We start from the raw sequence: 25,615 nt of genomic DNA on the forward strand, positions 1-25,615 counted from the left end.
CCCTCAAAAACTGATTATCACAATAAAGCAAGTAACAGAAAATTTTGGGTTTCTCAATGCATATAAAAGTTAGGTGTAAACTACAATGTAGTTTGTTAATTCACAGTAGTATTATGTCTAAAAAAAACCCACTATACTTACCTTAATAAAAAATTATTTATTGCTAAAAAATGTTAAACATTATCTGAGCCTTCAATGGATCATGATCTTTTGGCTTGGGTGGTCTTCCCTCAATGTGGATGGCTGCTGACTGATTAGGATAGTGATTGCTGAAGGCTGGGGTGGCTGTCACAATTTCTTACAATAAGACAACATTGAAATTTGCTGTATAAATTGATTCTTCCTTTCTCAAATGATTTCTTTGCAGCATTGAGTGCTGTTTTATAACATTTTACCTGTAGTAGAGCTTATCTCAAAATTTGAGTCAATACTCTCAAATGCTATTGTTGCTTTATCAGCTAAGTTCATGTTCTATTCTAAATTCTTTGTTGTCATTTCAACAATCTTCACAGCATCTTCACCAGAAGTAGATTCCATCTCCATAGACCACTTTCTTTGTTTTCCTATAGAAGCAACTTCTCATCAATTAAAGTTTCATCATGAGATTACACTCATTTGTCACATCTTCAAAATTCACTTCTAATTTTGGTTCTCTTGCTGTTTCCATCATATCTGTAGTTACTTTTCCACTGAACTCTTGAACACCTCAAAGACATCCATGTGGATTGGAATAAACTTTTTCCAAGTTCTTGTTAGTTTTGATACCTTGAACTCTTGCCATGAATCACAAATGTTCTCAATGGCATGTAGAACGGTGTATCCTTTCAAGAAGGTTTTCAATTTACTTTCCCAAATTTATAAGATAAATCCCTATTTATGGCAGCAAAACCTTATAAAATGTATTTTTTTAATAAGAAGAACTGAAAGTCAAAATTACTCCTTGAGCTTTACCTGTGGTGGCACAGTGGATAAAGCATTGACTTGGAACACTGAGGTCACTGGTTCAAAACCCTGGGCTTGCCTGGTCAAGGCACATAAGAGAGTTGATGCTTCCTACTGCTCCCCCCTTCTCTTTCTCTCTCTTTTTCTCTCTCCCCTTCTCTAAAATGAATAAATAAAGTTTTAAAAATAAATAAATAAATATGGTCTCTTTAAAAAACATTACTCCTTGATTTATGGGTTGCAGAATGGCTGTTTGGTTAGAAGGCATGAAAATAACATTCATCTCACTTTACATCTTCATCAGAGCTTTTGAGTGACCAGGTGCATTGTCAATGAGCAATAATACTTTGAGAGAATTTTTCTTTTCTGAGCAATATTTCTCAATAGAGAGCATTAAAAGTTCAGTACACTGTGTTGTAAATAGATGTGCTGTCATCTAGGTCTTGTTGTTCCATTTATATAGAGAGCACAAAAAGAGTAGATGTAGCATAATTCTTAAGGGTTCCAGGATTTAAGAATGGTAAATGAGCATTAGCTTTACCTAAAATCACCAAATGCATTAGCCTCTAACAATAGAGTCAGCCTGTCCTTTGAAGCTTTGAAGCCAGACGTTGACTTTGCTTTAACTAGGAAAGTCTTAAAGGGCATCTTATTCCAGTGTAAGGCTGTTCAGTCTACATTAAACAATGGTTTAGGTACTTTTATTGTCTTATCTAGATCTTCTGGATAACTTGTGCAGCTTTAACATCAACACTTGTTGCTTCACCTTGCATTACTATGTTATAAAAATGGCTTCTTTACTTAAACCTCATGAATCAAATTCTGGTAGCTATAAAGTTTTATTAAGCAGCTTCCTCACTTCTCCCAGCTTCAAAAGGATTGAAGAGAGTTAGAGCCTTACTCTGGATTAGACTTTGGTTTAGCAGAATATTGTACAGTGGTACCTTGAGATACGAGCAGCCCAACATATGAATTTTTTTTAAGATATGACCTGTGACTCAGTCTGTATTTTGGTCGAGATCTGAGTGAAATTCCAAGATATAAGTCATGATTCAGGAAGCTGCCACTAGTTGGCAAGTTGGTGCGCAGGTCTAGTATCAGCAGCATAACACCAGCATCTCTTTCTTTCTCATGTTACCCACATAATCTAGTTAAATCTCATGCACTGTACTCGTTCTTGCATCATTTTTGCACTTTTTACTAACTTTTTTGTGTGCTATCATGAGGCTGAAGAAAGTGAGTATAAAGGACAGTGGTGAGAAGAAGAGAATGATGTCGATAGAAGCAAAGCAAGAAATAATAGAAAAACATGAGTGTGGTTTATGAGTGATTGAACTGGCAAGGCTGTACGACTGCAATACATCTACAATTTGTACCATCCTTAAGCAAAAGGATGCCATCAAAAGTGAAAATCCAGTGAAAAGAACTACAATTCTGTCCCAATTAAGGACAAATATCCATGAAGAAATGGAGAAGCTTCTGCTGGTGTGGGTGAAAGAGAAGGAGCTGGCAGGAGATACTGTGACGGAGACTGTAATATGCATAAAGGCACGTATTATTTACGGTGACTTGAAGAAAAAAGAACCATCAACCTCAAAAGAAGCAGCAGAAGATACGTTTAAGGCAAGTCACAGCTGGTTTGAAAATTTCAAGAAGAGATCTGGCATCCACTCGGTGGTGAGGCATGGTGAAGCTGCGAGTGCTGACGTTAAGGCAGCTGAGGAGTACATCACACATTTTGCTGTGCTTATAGCAAAGGAAGGCTACATCCCCCAACAAGTGTTCAACTGTGATGAATCAGAATTGTTTTGGAAAAAAATACCCCAGAAGACTTTCATCATTTCAGAAGAGAAGAAGCTGCCAGGCCATAAACTCATGAAGGACTGTCTGACCCCTGCATTGTGTGCAAATGCTAGTGGTGACTGTAAAGTAAAGCCACTGCTAGTGTATCATTCTGAAAATCCTCAAGCCTTTAAGACTTCAAGATTCTTAAAGAAAAACTGCAGGTTATATGGCATGCCAATGCTAGAGCATGGGTTGTGCAGCAGTATTTTACTGAATGGGTAAATCGCATCTTTGGTCCTGCAGTGAAGAAATATCTTCAAGAAAATAAACTCCCAATGAAAGCATTACTAATCCTTGATAATACTCCAGCCCACCCACCTGGTCTTGAAGATGACATTCTCAATGAGTTCAAATTCGTGAAAGTCCTCTACCTCTTACTGAAAATGACTTCAATCTTACAACCTATGGATCAGCAGGTCATTACCAACTTTAAAAAGCTTTACACAAAGCACTTGTTCCACCACTGCATTGAGGTGACTGAGAATACAATTCTAACCCTTCGAGAGTTTTGGAAAGATCACTACAACATCGTGATATGTTTACACATTATTGACTTAGCATGGCAAGAGATTACAAGAAGAACCTTGAACTTGGCATGGAAAAAGTTATGACCTGATGTTATTGCAGACAGGGACTTCGAAGGTTTCAAATCAGAGAACGAGACTGAGGTAGAAGCATTGGAGGAGATTGTGTTCCTTGGAAAGTCAGTGGGTCTGGAGGTTGATGAGGGTGACATAAGTTTGTCGAGGAACATGAGGAGGAACTCTCAACTGAGGAGTTAAAGGAGCTACAGATGATGCAACATACAGAACTTCTGCAAGATATTAGTAGTGAGGAGGAGGTAGAGTCTGAGGAAGGGATTTCTACAAGTAAAATTAAAGACATGCTGGCAATGTGGGAGAAGCTTTCAAGTTTCATTGAAAAGAAACACCCAGAAAAAGTTTCAACTGGTCATGCTTCAGCACTTTTTAATGACACTTGTCTGTCACATTTCCATAACATTTTAAAAGGCAGGCAAAAGCAAACCTCTTTGGATAGATTTTTATTCAAAAGTCCTGCAAGTGAAAGTGCCAAAAGTGCAGCCAAAAAGGCAAAAACAGGTGATGATTAAATGAAAAATAGGTAATGTTAAGCTTAGGCTAAGTTTAAAGTGCATTTTTTTACAATTAAGTTTTTGTGGTTTCATTTTAAGTTAAGAAAATATAGTTTTAATTTTGTTTAAAGTAAAGAAAATGCAGTTTTAGTTTACATTTAGTGTTAAGAAAGTGCAGTTTTAGTTTACGTGTCTACAGTGCCTGCATCCCTTCCTCCCTCCCTCCTCCTCCACCATTCACCTCTGTTATCTGCACTTGTCTGTCTCCAAGGTAAGAATATAGTACTAAATAACACTTTTTTCTTTTATTTCATATATTTTGTTATGCATTGGTAAAGTATACATGTGTGTTTCTTAATTAAAAACATGTCTTTTTCATAATTTAGGATAGTTTGGGTGTGTTTCACAGGGCTGGAACAGATTAACTCTATTTCAGTTATTTTAAATGGGAGAAATTTGTTTGATATACGAGTTGACTGACTTAAGAGCTTGGTTACAGAATGAATTAAACTCATATCTCGTATCTCAAGATACCACTGTAGCTGGTTTGATCTTCTACCCAGTCCACTAAAACTGTCTCCTTTTCAGTAATTAGGTTGTTTAGTTTTCTTATCATTTGTGTGTTCACCAAAGTAGAACTTTTAATTTATTTTTTTTTCCTTTGCATTCACAACTTGCCCTACTATTTGGCTCAAGAAGGCTAGCTTGAATTTTCACATGCCTTCCACAAAAAACTTAATTATTTTTAGCTTTTGACTTTCAGTGAGAGATGTGTGACTCTTTTACATAGAAACTTAGAGGCTATTGTAAGGTTATTAATTGGCCTTATTTCTATATTGCTATATCTTAAGGAATAGGGAGGTTTGAGGTGAGGGAGAAAAATGGGGGAATAGCCAACTGGTAAACAGTCAGAATACACACAGTATTTATTGATTAAGATCTCCACCTTAGCCCTCGCTGGTTGACACAGCAGTAGAGCGTTGGCCTGGTCTGTGGATGTCCTGGGTTCAATTCCAGGTCAGGACACACAGGAGAAGTGACCATCTGCTTCGGCACTCCTCCTTCCCCCACCATTTTTTCCTCTTGCAGCCATGGCTCAATTGATTCAACTGTCTTGGCCTCTGGCACTGAGGATAGCTCCATGGCCTCTGCCTCAGGAGCTAAAAAATGGCTCCATTGCTTAGAAAGGGAGCAAAAGCCCCAGATGGGCAGAGAATTGGCTCAAGATGGAGGTTTCTAGGTGGTAACTGGTCAGGGCACATGCAGGAGTCTGTCTCTCCATCTCCTCTCCTCTTACTTGGAAAAGAAGAAAAAAAATGCTCTTCACCCTAGACAACCTACTGAGTGTTAGAGATATTAACAAATGATGCCAAAAGGGATTAATATAAAAATATATATAATGTAACACCCAAAAAACAATCCAATTAAAAAATTGTCTGAATCCCTAACTAGATATTTTTCTAAAAAAAAACATACAGGCATGATGGATAGCTTGGTTGAAGCATTGTTCTTATATTTCAGGGTTGTGGGTTCAATACCATGGTCAGGGCACATACAGGTGTCAACCAATGAATGCATGAATGAATAGAGCAATAAGTTGATGTTTTGCTCTCTCTCTCTCCCTCTTCCTGTTCTCTCTCTAAAAAATAAAAACAATAAAAGAAACAAACAGCCAACAGACATATAAAAGGTCACCAACATCACTAAACATTAGGGAGATGCAAATTCAAACCACAGTGAAATTCCACTTCTCACCTGTCAAATGGCTATCATCAAAAAAAAAAAAAAATCAGCTGGTGCTGGCCAGTGACTCAGTGGATAGAATGTTGTTCCAGCATATGGTCATCCCAGGTTCAATTCCCAACCATCTGCTTCTTCCTTTCTCTCCCTCGTCCCCTCCTACAGCCAGTGGCTCTATTGGTTCCACTACGGCTCTGGGCACTGAGGATAGCTCTCAGTGCATCAGCCTCAGGAATTAAAAATTTCTCAATACTCAGTACTCAAGCATTGGTGCCTAATAGGGTAGCCAGGTAAATCCTGGTTGGGGCACATGTGGGAATCTGCTTCACTATCTCTCCTCCTCTCACCTAAGGGGAAAAAAATCAGCAAATAAGTGTCGGCAAGAATGTGGAGAAAAGGCCACCCTCATGCACTGTTTGTGGAATTTTAAACTGCTGAAAATTGTAGGAAGATTTCTCAAAAAAAATTAAAAGTATAGTTGCTATTCAACCCAGAAATGCCTCCCTGAGTATTTAACTAAAAAGAAGAGAGCATTAATATGGAAAGATATATATACCCCTTTATTCATGCAGCATTATGTACAATGGCTATGGAAGGGGTCCCCAAACTTTTTCACAGGGGGCCAGTTCATTGTCCCTCAGACCATTGGAGGGCCGGACTAGAAAAAAAACTATGAACAAATCCCTATGCACACTGCACATATCTTATTTTAAAGTAAAAAACAAAATGGGAACAAATACAATATTTAAAATAAAGAACAAGTAAATTTAAATCAACAAACTGACCAGTATTTCAATGGGAACTATGGGCCTGCTTTTGGCTAATGAGATGGTCAATGTCTGGTTCCATATTTGTCACTGCTAGCCATAACAAGTGATATGATGCACTTCTGGAACCCTGATGCATGCATCCCACGTCACCGGAAGTACTACTGTACGTGAGCAACGCGGCTCTCACTGACCATCAATGAAAGAGGTGCCCCTTCCGGAAGTATGGCGGGGGCTGGATAAATGGCCTCAGGGGGCTGCATGCGGCCCACAGGCCGTGGTTTGGAGACCCCTGGGCTATGGTATGGAAGTAACCTAGGTGTCCTAAATGATCGGATAAAAAAATTTTCATATCTCTACATATATGTATGTAGATAGATACATAATTAAATGTTACTCAGAGACAAAATATAGAATGAAATATTTCCATTTGTGAAAACATGAGTGAACCAAGAGATTACTAAGCTAAGTGAAATAAATCAGACAGAGAAGTATTATATTGCATTGTGTATATGTACCACCTCTTTATCCAATCATCTATCAAAGGACACTTCAATTGTTTTCTTTTTTTTTTTTTTAAAGATGATGCCAATTCTAAATTCTTTTCTTTTTTTTTTTTTTTAAATTTTATTTATTCATTTTTTAGAGAGGAGAGAGAGAGGGAGAGAGAAACAGAGAGAGAGAAGGGGGGAGGAGCTGGAAGCATCAACTCCCATATGTGCCTTGACCAGGCAAGCCCAGGGTTTCGAACCGGCTACCTCAGCATTTCCAGGTCGACGCTTTATCCACTGCGCCACTACTGGTCAGGCTCAATTGTTTTCATGTCTTGATCACTATAAATAATGCTGCAATGAATATGGGGGTATATAAAAAAGATGAAATGCTGCTATTTGTGACAAAATGGCTGGTCCTTGAGAATATCATGCTAAGTGAAATAAGTCAGGGAGAAAATGTCAAGAACCATGTGATTTTGCTCATATATGAGATAAACTGAAAGCAACAAATGAACAAACAAGAAAAAAAAAGCCCTCATAGAAACAGAAAACAGTATGGTGGTTACCAAAAGGTAGGAGTGACATGATAGTAAAAGGTAGAGGAAGAAGATTTGACTTCTAGTGGTGGGTATACAAATACAATATATAAATGATGTATCATAGAATTGTACACTTGAAACTTATGTAATTTTATTAACCAATGTCACCCTAATATATTTTAACTTATAATAATCAAACAGAGACAGATACTGTATAATTTCACTTACAAGTGGAATCTAAAAAACAAAACAAATGAATAACAAAGCAAAATGGAAATAATCCCATTGATACTGAGAGCAAGTTGATGGTTGGCTAAGAGAAGGTGGTGGGAGCATGGGTGTAAAATAAAAAAGAACAAGAGAAAGAATTTCCTCATTGCTAATAGCAAACTAAAGGATTCTATTTTTTAGAAAGGGCAACTGCATTATATGGGCAATATTGTTGTTCTTTGAAACAGTTGCTATAGTAACATCAAATGTCACTGATCACACATTACTATAACAGATATAATAATAATTTAAAAGTTAGAAATATTGTAAGAACTATCAAAAAGTGACACAGAGACACAAAGTGAGCAAATGTTGTTTTATTGAAAAATGATGCCAATAGACTTGTTTGTTGCCTCGTTGCCAGAAAACTTTAATTTGTGAAAACAATAATATCTGGAAAGTGCAATAAAATTAAGTACAATAAAACAAGATATTCCTATACCTAATTTAGCTAAGTCATTCTCCAGACAGTTGAATATTAACCTAACTGAAATGCTTACACATGAAAATAATACCACCTTCCTATTCAGAACCAGATAGCAGTTATTTTTATAATACAAATAAACTGAAATTATATATTTAATACAGGGCATAAACATAAAAGCATATACATTTTTGTTTGACAAATATTTTAAGGAACTATTCTAAAAAATAAAGAGAAATCATTTTTGCTACACATGATTAAAAGAATCAATGTTTCTATAGGAATTTATATGTTGTACTTCATTCCACCTTTGAAAATATAGAAGTATTCTATGCCTGGCTTATTTCACTAAGCATAATAGTCTCAAGGTCCATCCATGCCATCACAAAAGGTAAGATTTCTTTCTTTTTCATGGCCGCATAGTATTCCATTATGTAAATGTACCACAGCTTTTTAATCCATTCATCTACTGACAAACACTTCGGCTGTTTCCAGATCTTGGCTATTATAAACAATGATGCAATAGACATGCGGCTAAGTAAAATAAGCCAGGCAGAGAAAGACAAATATCATATGATCTCACTTATATGTGTAATCTACAGAACAAAATAGTTCACTGCAGAACAAAATAGAGGCAGAGGCAGGGTCACAGGGACCAGAGGGACAGCTGTCAGATGGAAGGAGGATGAGGGGATGGGATCAGAGAAGGTGAAGGGATTAGTGAAATTATATATACATAACACAGAAATACAGATAGCAGGACAGCAGGTCTAAGAAGAAAGGGGGATGAGAGTTGGGGGGGAAGAGGGTATAAATAGGGACATGGAGGAGGGAGGAAGGGTGTTGTATTCAGTGGGATGCTTGAATCCATGTTAACACAATAAATTTAAATTAATTTTTAAAAAATTTAAAAAAAGGCCCTGGCCGGTTGGCTCAGTGGTAGAACGTCGGCCTGGCGTGCAGAAGTCCCGGTTCGATTCCCGGCCAGGGCACACAGGAGAGGCGCCCATCTGCTTCTTCACTCCTCCCCCTCTCCTTCCTCTCTGTCTCTCCCTTCCCCTCCCACAGCTAAGGCTCCATTGGAGCAAAGATGGCCTGGGTGTTGGGGATGGCTCTGTGGCCTCTGCCTCAGGTGCTAGAGTGGCTCTGGTCGCAACATAGCGATGCCCAGGATGGGCAGAGCATCGCCCCCTGGTGGGCAGAGCGTCGCCCCTGGTGGGCGTGCCGGGTGGATCCCGGTAGGGCGCATGCGGGAGTCTGTCTCTCCCCGTTTCCAGCTTCAGAAAAATACAAAAAAAAAAAAAAATTTAAAAAAAAGAAAAATAAATAAATAAAATAAATGAAAAAAGTATTCTATGAAGTAGCAATCATTTTTATTCAATTTGTCAAAGAAATTTAATTTTATCTATTTATTAATCTCATTGCTTTAACTTAGCTCACTTTATTTTTAATCAAGTGTTTTACCTTTTTTTTTAGAAAACAGCTGTTTTTAAACTCTAAATTGATTTAATCAGCAAGTGGTGAAGAGCAGAAAATTCAAGAAGAAAGGAAGGATAGTAAAGTTTTTATTTGCAATAATATTTATCTCGAAGTCAAAATGAATAATTTTAAGATGCTAGGGTGTCTTCATAAGAGCAGGTTTTTCAAACTATTTTTTTCACTTTTCCTTCTAATTTACTCCCTTTACTTTTGGGTTTATCAGTTTAATTATTATCATCTCCTTTCTTTGTCTCTATTTAATACAACATATTTGTATTATTTAACATCTTATTTTAGATATAACTTTGATTGTAATTTTGTTCATTTTTACTTGTGCTTAAAAGCAGTAAAGTAACAGGCTTCAAAATTTCTGAGGACTAATAGGACTTTTTGATTACTGTCTTTGAGAGACACCTTCAGAAGCTATACTTTTTAGGGTTGCTTTATACTTTACATAAGTAAAGAAATGCTTATTGGTTCTACATTCTTAGGGAACAAACACAAGAGTATCATGTCTATAAGTTCTAATTAAATGTACATATGTATTTGGGATTAAGGAAGTTTCATTCTTCAGAAGAGAGATTTCAGTCAGAAAGAAAATAAGGCAAGGGAAGTAAAGGCAAAAATAAATAGGACAAGATCAGGTTAAAATGCTTCTGCACAGCAAAGGAAGCACCAAGAAAACAAAAAGGCAGCCAACCAAATAAATGACAATATTAAAAAAAAAATAGCTTTAACAGGGGTTAAGATATAAAATATATAAAGAACTCATACAGCTCAACACCAAACAATCTAATTAAAAAATGAGCAGAGGACCTGAACAGATATTTCTCCCAAGAAGACATAAAAATGGCCGACAGATATGTGAAAAGATTCTCAACTTTACTAGCTATTAGGGAAATACAAATAAAAACTACAATAAAATACCACCTCATAGCAGTTAGAATGGCTATTTTCAACAAGATAAGCAATAACAAATGTTGCAGAGGCTGTGGGGAAAAAGGAACCTTTATTCACTGCTGGTAGGAATGTAAACTGGTATGGCCACTATGGAAAGCAATATAGTGATTTCTCAAAAAATTAAGAATAGAGATACCATATAACCCAGCAAACCCTCTTCTGAGTATCTACCAGAAAAACTTGAAAATATTTATTCTTAAAGATATCTGCAGGCCTATGTTCGTTGCAGCATTATTCATAGTGGCCAAGTCATGGAGACTACCAAAGTATTCTTTGATAGAGGATTGGATAAAGATATGGTACATATATATATATATATATACACACACACACACACACACTATAAAATACTACTCAGACATAAGAAATGATGACATCGGATCATTTACAACAAAATGGATGGACCTTGACAACATTATTACTAAAATAAGGCAGACAAGAGAAGCTAAGAACTATATGATTTCCCTTATATGTGGTATATAAAACTGATGGTTACCAATGAAAAACGGGAGAAAGTTAAGGGTAAAGGAGGACAAGTATATGGTGACAAAAAATGATTTGACTGTGGGTGGTGGGCACCAAATGCAATATACAGATCATGTATTATAGAAATGTACACTATAAACCTATATAATTTTATTAACCAATGTACCCAATAAATATAAGTTAAAAAGAGAATAACAAGGAAAAATTTTAAATGGCATGATGTAATAATCAACATGTCACTAATAAACAACAAGCTACTATAGTAGGTTGCTAGAAAGCAGAAAAGGTACAAAAAAAGTAATCTATGGTATAATTCTAATAAAGAAAAATTCTAAGTCTTTTCTTTTTTTGAGACCAAAATAATGTTTTTGCATCTAACTGAAGTTCCAATTTTGAGCAGTTAAAAAGTAAAAGCTATGCTCAATTCCGATTAAGAAAAAAATATATATATACATATATAAAAGGCATTTTCTTTGATATATAGGCATTTGATATAAAAGGCATTTTCTTTGAATGATAGTGATTATCATTCTAGATATTGAATATACTTAGATAATAAAAACATGTTATAACCACAAAGAGAAGTTCTGGTTTTAGCTTGAGATGTAGAAATGGCATGGGATTCCACCCAGGTCCTTCTTCCTATTATTCATACAGAACAAAAGCCTCAAGTTTAGGGGGGCAAGCCTACCATACAGGTAAATACCATTGTAGCTGGGGGAGGGAACAGAAAAGATTCTTTATTCCAGGGACAGAGATAGGAATATGTGATGGGCCCAGAAGTACTGGGGAGAAAGGAAAGCCTTAGAACTGAGATGGTTACATCTGAGAGACCCAGGGACGCAGTGCCTGCCTAAGATTTAGGCTTAATCAAAAGAGCAAAGAATGCTTCCCTCTCTGTACCACTGATTAATAGGCAATGAGCCATAGCAGTGGAATATGGGTATGTTACAGGGGTATGGAGAGGAGCCCTTTCTGAGGCATAGTACAAAAGAGAAAGAAAATTAAAGGTGGAACATACATAAAGTTGAAATAACCCTCTGGCAAATTCTTCCCTACCTAAATATAAATACAAGGTGTGATAGGGGAAAATTGAAGCAATAATTAGAAACCCAGTACTACTCAGCCTAGATTGATTCTAACTCCCATACTAAAGCCCTAGAAGAAGGAATGGCATGCCCATTTTCAGGCATATAGTTTATTAACTTAAGTCCAAAACTTAATATCCAAAACAAGATGTCTTGCTCTCTAATAATATTCTGAAGAACAAGAAAAAGAAAAAAGGAAATTTCCAAGAGATAAAATAATCAACAATTTAACAGAATCAACTTTGCAGATGTTAGAAATATGAGAAAGGGAATTAAAATAACCATAATTATTCTTAAATACTCCAATGAAAGGGTTTGACAACATGCACAGACAGATGTGCAATTTTAGCAGAGAGATGGAGTGGAAAGAATGAATCAAATAGAAATGGTAGATATTAAAGGCTCAGTTAAAGCAATGAAGAATGCCTATGATGTTCTTATCTGTAAGACTCATTACAGCCAAGGAATGAATAAATGAACTTGAAAATAGGTCATACAAATGACCTAAACTGAAATACAAAAGAAAAAAAAAAGTAACAAAGAAGGAAAAATATCTAAAACTTATGAACCCATAACGAGTGCTGTAATTTATGTGTAATTGGAATATCATTGGAGAATAAGAGATAATATTGCAGAAAACAAACTGAGAAATAATAGCCAGAAACTTTTAAAGGTTAACAGCACATACCAAATTATAGATCCAAGAAGTTTAAAGAACACCAAACAGATAAAGAAGAGTAACAATAACAAAAAACACAGCCAGATATGCCATATTTAAACTAGTGAAAATCAAAGACAAAGACAGTCTGGAGGTAGCCAGAGGGGGAAAATAGGTACATGTTTCATAAAGAGCTGAGAATAACAGTAGATGTCTCATAAAGAACCCTACAAGCTAGAAGGCAACGAAGTGACACCTTTAAATTTTTGAAAGCAGAAAACTGGCAACACAAAATTCTACAGTAGTGAATATATCTTTCATAAAGAAGGTGAAATAAAGATATTTTCAGGAAAACAAATACTGAGAGAATTTATTTCCGGAAGACCTTTATTATAAGAAATGTTTAAGGAAGAAAGGAAGAACATTGGAAAAGGAATGAATGAAACAAATAATAAACTGTGCCTTAAAATTATATATTGAAAGATCTATCCTATGTTTATATATGATTTATGACATGCTATGGCTTAATTTGTGAACCTTAACTTAGATTACATTATATATACTATACAAAGATATTATCAAAATGATCATTACTTTGTCTATTCTGTCTGCTATAACAAGAATACCTTAGACTGAGTGGCCTACATTTATTTTGTACAGCTCTGGAAAGTGGGAATTCCAAGATAAGGAGCCATTAGATTTGGTGTCTGGTGAGAACCCACTTCTTGGTTCATAGGTAGCTGGCTTTTCCCTGTTTTTACATAGCAGAATGAGTGAGAGAGCTCTCTAAAGTTTTCTTTTATGAGGGCACTTATTCCATTCATGAGAGTATTGCCCTCATGACTTAATTATCTTCCAAAGGCCCTGCCACCTCATTGAGGATTTAGATTCTAACCTAAGGATTTTGAGGAAATACATTCAGTCTATAATAATCATATAACAATATATTTGTAGTTTATGTCTCTTGCTTCTATAATGGCTATTTTGTATGTATTACTTTTTGTTTGTTTATGTATGCAGTTATATGTCAATACAATTTTATAATGGATTTTAAAGGTTAATGATGAATCAGAAATGCATCTAATGTGGAACAGAGGAGAGGCAGGAGCCAACACTATGAAATTTTGAATGATGCAGTAATTTATTTGCTATTCCATATTTCTGTACCTCAGTAACTATATATGTATTGTTATATTTTACATTCCCCTCTTACAAAAATTAGCATGTTATTGTTGTAACTTAAAAATATTAAAATGTTTGAACCATTTTAACCTAAATACTAATTTACATTGGAATATACATTAGCTAAAATTATCCATTTATCAAGGGACTTTCGCCTATTTTGAAATTATTCTAAAACACAATGGCAGCATTTAAAGATTGAAAATTGAAGTACTAAATTTAATAGATAAGAAATACTGTGGGCTAATATTACAATGTAGAATAAAAGGAATATAATCTTGATTCCATATTTTCCCTTTAAATAATTATGAGTTAAGTGAACTAAGTTACTGTCCTTAAGAATTAAAAATAATCAGAATATTGTCTTAGAACTTTGGAAGTTTTTGGTTATTAAAATAGCATTTTGTCATCAAAGTATTTAAATTTTTTGTGCTTTTCATTTGTGTTAGTTTAAGATTCTTTTACCTTCTACATATTAATAAATTTCTGTTAACACTTATAAGGTGCTAGATCCTACCTTTATTAAAGTTTACAGATAAATTATAATTTATAATAACATCTAAATGAAAATCTGGATTAAAGCAACATATTAAAGAAATAATGTTAGTAAATATAATTTAGATTTTGTAATTAGGGCCCATTGATATTATTGATTTAGAGGGTGAATTTAATCTGTTATGGCTTTACTTGAAGATGCAAGTAGGTTAAAAGTTTCCAAGTAGAGAGAATATATTTAAAAAATTGCTATAGTGGGGGGAGGGTGCGAGGAAGGAGAGAGAGGGGAGTGGGGGGAGGGGAGGGGCACAAAGAAAATCAAATAGAAGGTGACGGAAGACAATCTGACTTTGGATGATAGGTATGCAACATAATCAAATCTCAAAATAATCTGGAGATGTTTTCTCTGAACATATGTACCCTGATTTATCAATGTCACTGCATTAAAATTAATAAAAATAAACAAATTAAAAAATTCCTATATGGAATTCTAAATGATCCTAGAGATCATTCCAATCCATAAATATCACAAATAAATCCTCGAGAGATTAAGTGACTTTTCCAAAGTCCGAGGCTTAGTGACAAAGCCAAGCTCTACTCATTTTTGTTTCATTTTCCAAAGTTCTTTTCTTTAATATTTCCATTAAGACATCATGTCTTTTTCCACTAAATTACATGGAAAGATTTCCTCTTTCTGTCAAACTAGGAGTTGATGTCCAAGTAATCCTTGAAGGTTGAATGAAAGTCCCAAAAGATGGAGCAGCATGAGGAGCGGCATGGCATGGGGCAGAATACAGCCTCTTTGAGCAGCTGTTGATACGGCTGAAGGATTGGGTACTTGTACAACTGAAGTATATCCCTGCAGTGTTGGAAGAGGTCAGGTTTTTCTTTTAAAGGTCAAATTAAATTCATAAGAAGTATTGCTATTTTTTTAAAAATGTTTTGTATTTTTGGCAAAATACACTGAGTTTTTATTGAGTCTTTTTACATTGAATTTATTTGGGTGACACTGGTTACACAGGTTTCAGATGCAGAATTGTACAACACATCAACTGTATACTGTATTGTGTGTTCGCCACCCCAAGTCAAGTCTTTGTATAGACTATGTTCAAATAAGCAGTTAAATTAATCAGATAACCTGTAAATTTTTTAAAGTTCAAGTCTCAATTCATTTATAAAATGTGGCAAGTATTACTTATGATCAATCTTCATGTCAAAGAACTAGTGATTAGATATGAATGTGTATCAAAATGGTTTTTGTTTGATTTTGCCTCTTAAAGAGAAAACAAACCAGAATTTAACCTCTTTACCACAGGTCAGGAAATCCCATTTTTAAACTTCCTTTGATTATTAAGCATAATACTTGGAGATCAAGCAGTTAAGTAATCCTTCCTGATCAATAAAGGAAACACTTGAATTGTTGATCCTTTTTGTAGGTATAATATATTGCAGCAATGAACACATTAGTTAACATAGTTCAATGCTCAATCATTTTTTTTGTCTGTATTATTCCATGCTCCTTTTACACCCTTCTTATTTGGATCTGTGATCTGCTTTTCCACAGTTACATCTACAGAGAGGACATATAGCTAGGGTCTGGTGGCCTTATAATCATCTGGCTTTCTTAGCAGTAAGGACTGAAATTGGAATGTCAATAAATTGACATTGAATTTTACACAACTTTCACATGGAACTTGTTCAAATAAATCTGTCCATAAGAAATCAATTCATTCTTGGTCTGTTTTCAAATCTGAATGACTAAAAGTACAATTTTGAGAGACTAAAAATGCACTGAAGGAATGTTTCTGGGAGACCCACAGGAACATTCACTAGCGACTCTTCTTTCCACCTCTTATCTCCTTGTAACCTTTGCTGTACTGGCAAAATCTCATTTAAAACAATGTTGTAAACATCTATAACTGGAACTTTTTCTTTCCTCCCCCTCTCCCTCCCCTCCCCTCCCCCTCCCCTCCCCCTCCCCCTCCCCCTTCCCCTCCCTCCTCCTCCTCCTCCTCCTCCATTTTAGTGAAAAGAGGGGAAGCAGAGAGATAGACTCCTGCTTGCACCCCAACCAGGATCCACCTGGCAAGACCACCAGGGAGCAATGCTCTGCCCATCTGGGGCCATTGCTCCATTGCTTAGCAATGGGGTCAATTTTTAGTACCTGAGGTGGAGGCTCCAGGAGACATTCTCAGTGCCGAGGCCAACTCACTGAAACCAATAAAGCCATGGTTTCAGGAGGAGGAGGAGGAGGAGAGAGAGAGAGAGAGAGAGTGAAAGAGAGAGAGAAAGAGGAGGTGTGGAGAAGCAGATGGGTGCCTCTCCTGTGTGCTCTGGCTGGGAATCAAACCAACCAACACTCTACCACTGAGACAGCTGGAACTTTTATTTTCTTATTGTCTAGATTAGTGGGTTTATAGAATTTGAAAAACTGGTAGATCTAATAGGTTTACAGGACCCAGTGGATTGAGAAAGTTATTATCAATCTCTAGTCATTAGAATGAAGTACATACTTATATTGTCAAGAATCTTTGCCTGTGCTTACTTCAGCAACACATATACTAAAACTGGAACAACACAGGGAAGGTTAGAATGACTTCTGTGAAAGGATGACATGCAAATTATTGAAGCATTCCATAGTTTTATTGAATTATTTTTTTTCCCTCCATAAGCCTGTTTTTATTTATATAGTGTCCTAACCACTTCAGTGGCATAAGGAATGGGAGAGGTTGTCTTTTCTAGCCAGCGGCATTCATAATGTTGGTCTGTTTTAACCAAATACACAGACAAGTTACATTTTGGGTTTGCTACGCTACAACGTTTAGTCTCTCTCTGCTAGAGCAATGAGGTGAGCATCAATTCCCACTTTTGTAAGAATCCTGAATTTAAGATTTTCAACTGTAACTATTCCAACTTTTATTTCTGAAGGTTTAAAATCAATTGATAAAACAGTAGACAGTCATGTGTCAGATGATTACGAGAATTAGTGGGGTAATTACATAATAAGTTATAAAAATGTTAAATCACTATATTGTATACCTGAAACTAACATAACTACTATATGATTGTATAGCAACTAAACTCTTTTGAAAAGAATATTTGCTTTGGGTATCATTTCTATCTATAAAATATCAATTGGTATCTGAAATTAATAAGGCATTATTTTAATTTCATTGTTAAGATTGCTTTTATTTCAGCTTACATGGGAATAGAAAGAATTATTTCTTATCAATAAATAGGCATTGGACATTGTGATTGTTTTATAAAAACTTGTTGATTAGAATTTATTCAATGCATGTTGAGGAATAGTTCTGCATTTTATAGCTTTGTCTTTTTAAAATTTTGTTTTTTGCAATATATTATTTGTTAGAAAATGTTATATACAATCAGCTTTTTTGGACCAGGCCTTTATTTACTATTAGTAAGACTGTATGTCTTTGTGCTCATGCAGAGAAATAGCCAAAATAGGCAAAACATGAAGAAACAATAAAACTTTTAAAAATTACATGTTCTTAATTTCTAAAAATTTAACAATATAATTATTTTTTAAATCATGAGCTATAAAAGTCTTCTCTGGCCCTTCCACATTTGATCTTAGTCCTTTCCTTTGTCTTCATTCTGTCTCTACACTTCATGTTGAAGTTAACGTGGGTAACTTTATCAAAGGGTCAGGAAGACAAGGGTTCATGGAAAAAGATGAAAAATTTTTATCTGACTTACTGATATAACAAGATATTCAAAAGTGCTATGCAATTCCTTAACACAGAAGTCCTCAGGTTACTACACCGTTTCGTTCCTAAGACAGTGACATAACCCGAATTTTGGTATAAGTTGTAACAACACACCCTAGCCTAAGTCACTCACTTATCTTAACAGAGTAAAATCATAATCTAGAATATAAAAATGCAACTAAGCCACAGGAAAAGGGAAAAAATATATGTTCTACACTGTACTGTAGTAACAGAAAAATGACAAAAAAAAATTAGTGTAAAAAAAAGTACCATGCTAACGGCCTATCCCGAAATACTCAAGTCTTAATTCTTTTTAAGTTTTTACTGGAGTGAGCTTGTAAACTCGAAATATTGTTATGTTAAGGCTGTCGTAACCAGAAGACTCCAAAACTAAAATTCACTGCCTTTAATTAAATTTTTTCATGATGGTGTCTAAATCATCAGCAATATAGGAAATATACAAAAGAATGCCTTTTAATGGGTTGTTGTTTATGTAAACTTATATGAATTATATTTATCATCCTTGCTAACACAAGCATTATTAAATCTGTTACTTTGAAAAATGCTGGTAGAGACTGCTCCTGAGTGCCTGTCAGAAGAGGGACCAAGGTGTGTGTGCCACAGGATAGCAGACATCAGGTTAGGCGGTTTAAGGTTATCTCATTTTATTTTCTTAAAAGATCTGAAAAGTTATCATTAGTCTCATTTATAAATGAAAAATCTAACTCTCCTAGTGACTGAATGCCTGCATTAGTTTCCAAGAACCACCGTAACACATTATCACAACTGCTGTGGTTTAAAACAACAGAACTTTATTTTCTTACTGTTCTGGAGGTCTGAAGTCTGAAATCAAGATGTCAGCAGGGTTGGTTCCTTCTGGAAGCTCAAAGGAGAACCCATTCCACACCTATCACCTACCTTCTAATAGCTGTTATATTCTTGGTATTATGTACTCACTCCAATCTCTGCCTTCATTTTCTCCTGGCCTTCCCTTTGTATGATCCTCTGTCCTTTCCTTTTCTGTTTCTTATAAGGACATTGCATTTAGGGCCTACTCTGAGTCCAAGATAATGTTGTCTTATCTCAAGATCATTAACTTAATTACATCTATAAAGACCCTATTTCCAAGTAAGGTCACATAATGAACTGGGGGTTACCTCTTGCAAATATATTTTGAATGTAACTATTCAACCTGCTCCAATATACAGTCAGAATTCAAATTCTGTTTGTTCTGACTTTGAAGGACAAATGCTTTTCACCGTTTTACACTAACTCAATAAATATGATTGAGGATCCATATTAGGCACAAGATGGTACTCTTAACAAGACAACTAAAACACAATCCCTGCTTTTGAAGTGCTTACACACTAGTGTAATATGGCTGGTTCTTTAATTCTCCAAAACTAACAATGCCATCTCAGTGAAATTACAGAGAAAAATGTCATTTAAGCTGCATAAAGAAATATGCTACCATATATTACCCCATATATATATTTTCTGAATTGTTTAGACTTTAGAAAGTAGCAAAATGAGAAAATTCAATTAGGTACAGTAGCTGTTGATCTTTATTAGAATTAAATAGAATTTTGAAATTTCTTATTGTTTAAGAAAGTTAAATAGGCAAAATATTAAAAAAATAAGATTAAGGAAATATAAAGTTTTTCAGGGGAAATATAAAATATTAACTCTTATTAATTAAATAAACTCTAAAAATACTATAAAGATTTTGAGGATGAAAACTTATTAGAGAGAAAGTAATTCTGTGATCATGGTGTTTCTCTCTGAAGGAAAGAATTACTAGATTCTGGGAAATTAAATATTTTAAAATATTAGAATACCAATTATTTTATGAGGGTAATCAATACATATTTAGAAAAAAAAGGTTTTATGGTTCAAAAATTATTTATATTCATAAATATTGCATACAGTGGAAGATCTCTAGATCTGTGTTTTTCTTGTTGATGCTGAGTTTTTCAGTATTTTAGGGAGCAGTGGCTTATAAGTGACACTGTATCACAGTTATCCAATCTGTTCTTTTGTTTTAAGTCAATAGCATGAATTAACCAGCTTTCATTTTTACATACATCAGAGTAATTACAGTTGATCCCTGAACAACACAATGGTTGAGGGCACTGTTCCCACACAAAGTTTCGTGCATAACTTTTAATCCCCCATAAAGTAACTACAGTTGACTGGAATCCTTCCTGATAACATAAGCAGTCAATTAACATATATTTTGTGTGATATATGCACTATATAATATATTCCTATAGTAAAGCAAGCTAGAGAATAGAAAATATTATTAACAAAACCAGAAGAAAGAGATAATACATTTACAGTACTGTATTTATTGATATCTTAATTTTATTTCATCTGCTTACAAGATTAATCATCTGTCAGTACTTATATCAATATTGTTTTATATGATAGAAAACACTGTAGATGTTATATATATTACTAATATTAGATATCAAAGATGAGAAGACATTGTGAAAAAGGAATTTACTTTTGTAACAGGTTTAAAGATTCATACACCGCTAACAAAAAAGCAGCAATATGCTTTATGGTGGCCTAGAGTGGAATCTACTGCTTCACATTTGTAAGGATATCTCCAAAAATTTTCCAATACAGTTATTGAAAATATATGTGTATAAGTAGATCTGCACAGATCAAACCCATGTTGTCCAATAAGTTGCTTTAAAAGCCATTTAAGTATATTTCATATTGGGGTATTTTATAGAAAAAAATCCAAATTCAAACAAAATACATTAACCTAGTGGCTGTATAGTGATTAAGTGAAGATTTATGTCTTTAAGTACAATGTACTCTCAAAGCATTTACATAACAATGTATCTTTTAAAAGTAAAATACTGACGTAATTTCTCAAATCCTTCACTTGACATCAGGTTACACAAATTCTCAACAAACTTCAAAGATGGAAGGATAAGTAACTGTGGAATAAATTCCACCTAGATTTTGTGAGAAGAGGAACAGGAGTAGAATGGGGAATGAGGCTTGCATAATAAGGAAGAAAGCAGGTATAAAAAAACCTGAAGTCAAAATATTTACCACTCTAAGGATAAATGATTCTACTTTTCATTTCCCTTCCATATTTATACCCATGACCCTTTCTTTGTATTCCTCCCCTTTACTAACTCCTTTTCTTGCCCCTGTGTCTTCTCTCTTCATGTGCCATAATGAATCTTGGGTTTAGAGTTGGAAGACAATATATATAAAATCAAAGACCTTATATCATTAATTCTTAGGATTTTTCTAAGTGTTCTTTCCTTGGTTGATTAAACATAAGTAAGTATAGCCAAATGATTAATAGGTAACACATAAAATGAATAGGTAAAAAATTGAAATACTGACAGTAACTAGTAATTTGTATTAAAAATTTTTATCTGATGGATATAAAGAAATATCTATTTTCTATCCCTGTTTATTCAGCAAGTGAAATTTGAATTAATCAAAATCACTGCCATAATCTCATTTGTTCAGTTATGAGAAATTTGTCACTGCAATGGGAAAATCACCTGGTTACTCAGGAGTGGAGATAAGTAAATTAGTAATTATTGTCCTTCATATTCAGCTACCAAATAAAAACATAAATGGACTGAGATTGCAGTCACATAGAGGATCAGATGTCTGGGGAATTTGAATATCCTTTAAAAGGAAGTGATAATGAGGTGATTGAAGAATGATAGAAATGGGACTTTTATCTTTCACAAAGATTTTTTCACAGCACATCTTATAAAAGAGAACACAGATTTCTTTTTTACAAGCATACTTTGACTCATTAATATAGAAATTTTGAATGTGTAACTGAGAATATCATTTGTACTTTAAGATAAGGTAATGTTTTAATTTGACTTTTACCTTGATAACCTGAAGAATTTAACAGAACAATTTTGAATAAAATAAAATATTTACTTTAAAATACTGAATAATTGCCTGGTGGTGGTAGTGCAGTGGATAGAGCATCAACTCAGAGTGCTAAGGTTCAAAACCCAAGGTCTCTGGTTCAAGCCTCAGGTCACTGGCTTGAGCCTAGGTTACCTTCTTGATCCTGAGGTCACCAGTTCAATCCCTAGACAAGGCACATATGAGAAGCTATCAGTGGACACACAACTAAAGTAGAGCAACATATTGATGTTTCTCTCTTTCTCCCAATCTTCCTCTCTCTCTTCATCTTTCTCTCAAAAAAAAAATCTAAATAATGGATCTATATATTATATAATATCTACTTTATCTTTACAAGGTAAACCATTAACATACTATATTATTGCAATATAAACTTACTATGTAATTAAAATGCCTGAATTTTAACATAACAGTAAAAATATACTATAGGGTATGTATACCTTATTCTGTTTGTGACATTATCAGCTACATGGTTAATGCTCAATTTATTAAAATTATATTATTAATCTCTAAACAAAGAAAGAAACTACAGAAGTCATTTTCCAAATTTAGAATTGAGACATGGCATTTTGAGCACTAAACTATTTTTAAATAGTCCAAAATAAAATTGAGTTTTGTCAGATATCATTATAAACAATAATATTGAATAGTATTTGCTTCCAAATATATATTTTTTGCTATGATTCAATTCAGTTCTGTTTTTCCATCAATATAGCAAAAAAATAGCAAAAGACCTTGGCTAGGTTGCTCAGTGGATAATGTATCAACTGGCATGCCAGAGGTCAAGGGTTTGACCTTGGGTTAGGGTAATTATGAGAAGCCACCAATGAGTATACAACTAAATGGAACAACTAAGTGAAACAATGAGTTGATGTTTCTCTCTATCTCGTCTCCTCTCTTTTTCTCTATTTCTCTTCCTCTCTCTCAAATCAATGGAAAAATTTTTATAAAGGAACAGACTATGCAAAAATTAATCCAATCCTTTCAAATTATATTTGAAAATAATGATATATTAAAATAGTATCTATTTTTACTGTTATATATAATTATATTAGTATAGAAATTTAAAATTTATATATAAATTATATGTAATATACTATACATTATATATATTATATAATTATATACTAAAGCATATAGTAATATATAATATTCATAATTTTTAAATACTAAAATATTTGTTAGGATATATAGTTAGTTTTACTTCTTAAAAGGATACTACTAGGCTTATATAATTTTCCATTATATAATACTTATTTCTACATAAAGAAAATTGAGGTATAGAGAGGTCAAATAATTTATCAAGGTCACATAGGCAGTTGTTCATGGTGCTAGTACTTGGTCCCATGCTGTTTGTCTCAAGACATATGTATAATGGCCTCCTAAAAATGAGGCAGTTATAAATCACAAGTATGAGAAGTAAAGATATAGATTATTTTGGTTTTAATTTTTTTAAGTTGAGGTAAAATTGACAACATTAATTTCAGATTGTTGAGAAAACAACTCTGTTAAGCTTGTTAGCTTGTACTTTACCTCAGTGGTCTCCAACCTTTTTTGGGCCATGGACCGGTTTAACATCAGAAAATATTTTCACGGACCAGCCTTTAGGGTGGGATGGATAAATGTATCACGTGACTGAGACAAGCATCAAGAGTGAGTCTTAGATGGATGTAACAGAGGGAATCTGGTTATTTTTTTTAAAAAAGAAAACATCGTTCAGATTTAAATATAAATAAAATGGAAATAATGTAAGTTATTTATTCTTTCTCTGCAGACCGGTACCAAATGGCCCACGGACCGGTACCGGTCTGCAGCCCAGGGGTTGGGGACCACTGCTTTAACTAATTAGTGCAAGAACACATGGCAGCACCAGGTACATATAGTCTATGTAAGGCTATGGGCCCTTGCCCTCAGGGTGGCAGATGGCAGATTGCAATTGCCTGCCTGCTACTGAGGGGTTATTTTTACTATTTGTTTGCCAAAAAGCAGTTTTCCCTTGCATATTTCCTCTCCTGCCATTGCGAGACTTTATTAAATGGGAATGGCCCAACACTTTCTGGCTTTGCAGTTTCTCTACCATCTGTCCAAATCTAATGTGGACCTACCTGGTCTCAACCACCAGCATTATATCTGGTATAGTTGGCAGGATTTGGATCAGATTGGTATGGAGCCAGCAACACCCTTGAAGAGTGGGATAGAAGAGTGGTTGTTGTTCTCGAACATATGGTTTCCCGTGACAGCCTTTTTGGGGTCCATGGGCTGGGTATTTTTTTAACAGCCCTGTGAGAAGAAACAGAAAGCTCTGTGCAAGAGGTAGCCTGAGTCTAAGACCTCCAGGATGAGTTGCAGACTGCACACCAGCAGCAGCAGGAACTGTAACAGTAGCTGGAGCAGGAGGCTGATTACTCTCAAGAGCTGCAGTGTGAGGTGCAGTCTGAGTGCCAGTAGCACCTGGAACTGGAACACTCACTGAAGAAGGAATTACGAGTTCTTGAGCTACAATTTGCCCTGGAAGTGGAATTTTGGCAGCAACAGTTGTTGGAGAAACAACTGCGGGTTCAAGAGCTCAAGCTTTAACTTCAGGCTGAGAGGAGGCAGTCACAAGAACTGAAGAGGGTGCTGATGAAGGAGCTGCATCCATGCTGGCAGAGTGGCTCTGAGTCAGCAGTTTTAGTTGTTTTTGACTCTGCTTCTGAGGAGACAGTTTCGGCTGAAATTGCCATCCACAGAGACAGAGCCTGGCTGGTCGTTGCCAAGAAGGTAAAAACCTAGCAGGCAAAAGTCATTAAGGGGCACGCATAACCCCCTCATCAGGTAGTTAAGCACTCTGTTGTCCAGCCCTACACCCAGGCAGAGCTGATGGAGGTAGGGGTTAAATTCAGGCAGAAACCCACTGAGCCCAAGCAGCCTGCTTGCTGCGGTTGTGGGACATAGGGGTGGATGGCATCATGCTCTCTGGAACAGAGATAGAGAAATTGGCTTCCATTACTACACACTCCTCCCCGAGGCAGCATCTTCAGAAGTGCCATGACAACCCAGGGAACCATACCCTATTAGAATGGGTGATGACTGCCATTCGTACAGTCTGACAGAATGCTGGAGACTTGCCAGGGGCAGTGAGTTGGTGGCAAACATATAGTGAGCAATAGCAGGTACTCTGGAAACGAGGTATGAAGAATGCTGTTTTCAACCTGAGGTCCTGTGGGCCAGATGAGGAAGTGTTTACAGCAGAGATGAAGGATCTTATTCTCTGTAGTACCCTGTCAGACCTTTCTTGGTCACCAATGGCTATCTTGAGCCCCTATGTGGGGCAGCCCATCAACCTGGTTACACAGATGGTAGCAGATTTAGGGGAACTGGAGACAGCACAGGATCATAAAGCTGTGAGGGCTGCTGCTTGTGCAACTTCTCCAAACCACAAGACAAACAAGCCCATAAAGATTACTCAAACACAGATGTGGGGAGATTTTATTGCAGCCAGGGCAGATAAGGAGAAAT

General features: G+C 35.3%; 1 protein-coding gene, 1 non-coding gene and 1 pseudogene across 2 annotated transcripts in view; 2 read left to right on the forward strand and 1 right to left on the reverse strand.

Moving 5' to 3' along the window:
* CCSER1 (coiled-coil serine rich protein 1) overlaps nucleotides 1-25,615 on the forward strand; it is a 1,510,224-nt gene that overhangs the window by 1,241,657 nt on the left and 242,952 nt on the right. The window lies entirely within an intron of this gene.
* On the reverse strand, nucleotides 201-25,164 carry LOC136405562 (tigger transposable element-derived protein 1-like; annotated as a pseudogene).
* LOC136407301 (U6 spliceosomal RNA) lies at nucleotides 17,000-17,106 on the forward strand. The gene has a single exon (XR_010751856.1). It is a non-coding gene; the product is annotated as a U6 spliceosomal RNA (small nuclear RNA).

Source organism: Saccopteryx leptura, chromosome 5 (assembly GCF_036850995.1).
Source record: "Saccopteryx leptura isolate mSacLep1 chromosome 5, mSacLep1_pri_phased_curated, whole genome shotgun sequence".
NCBI lineage: Eukaryota > Metazoa > Chordata > Mammalia > Chiroptera > Emballonuridae > Saccopteryx > Saccopteryx leptura.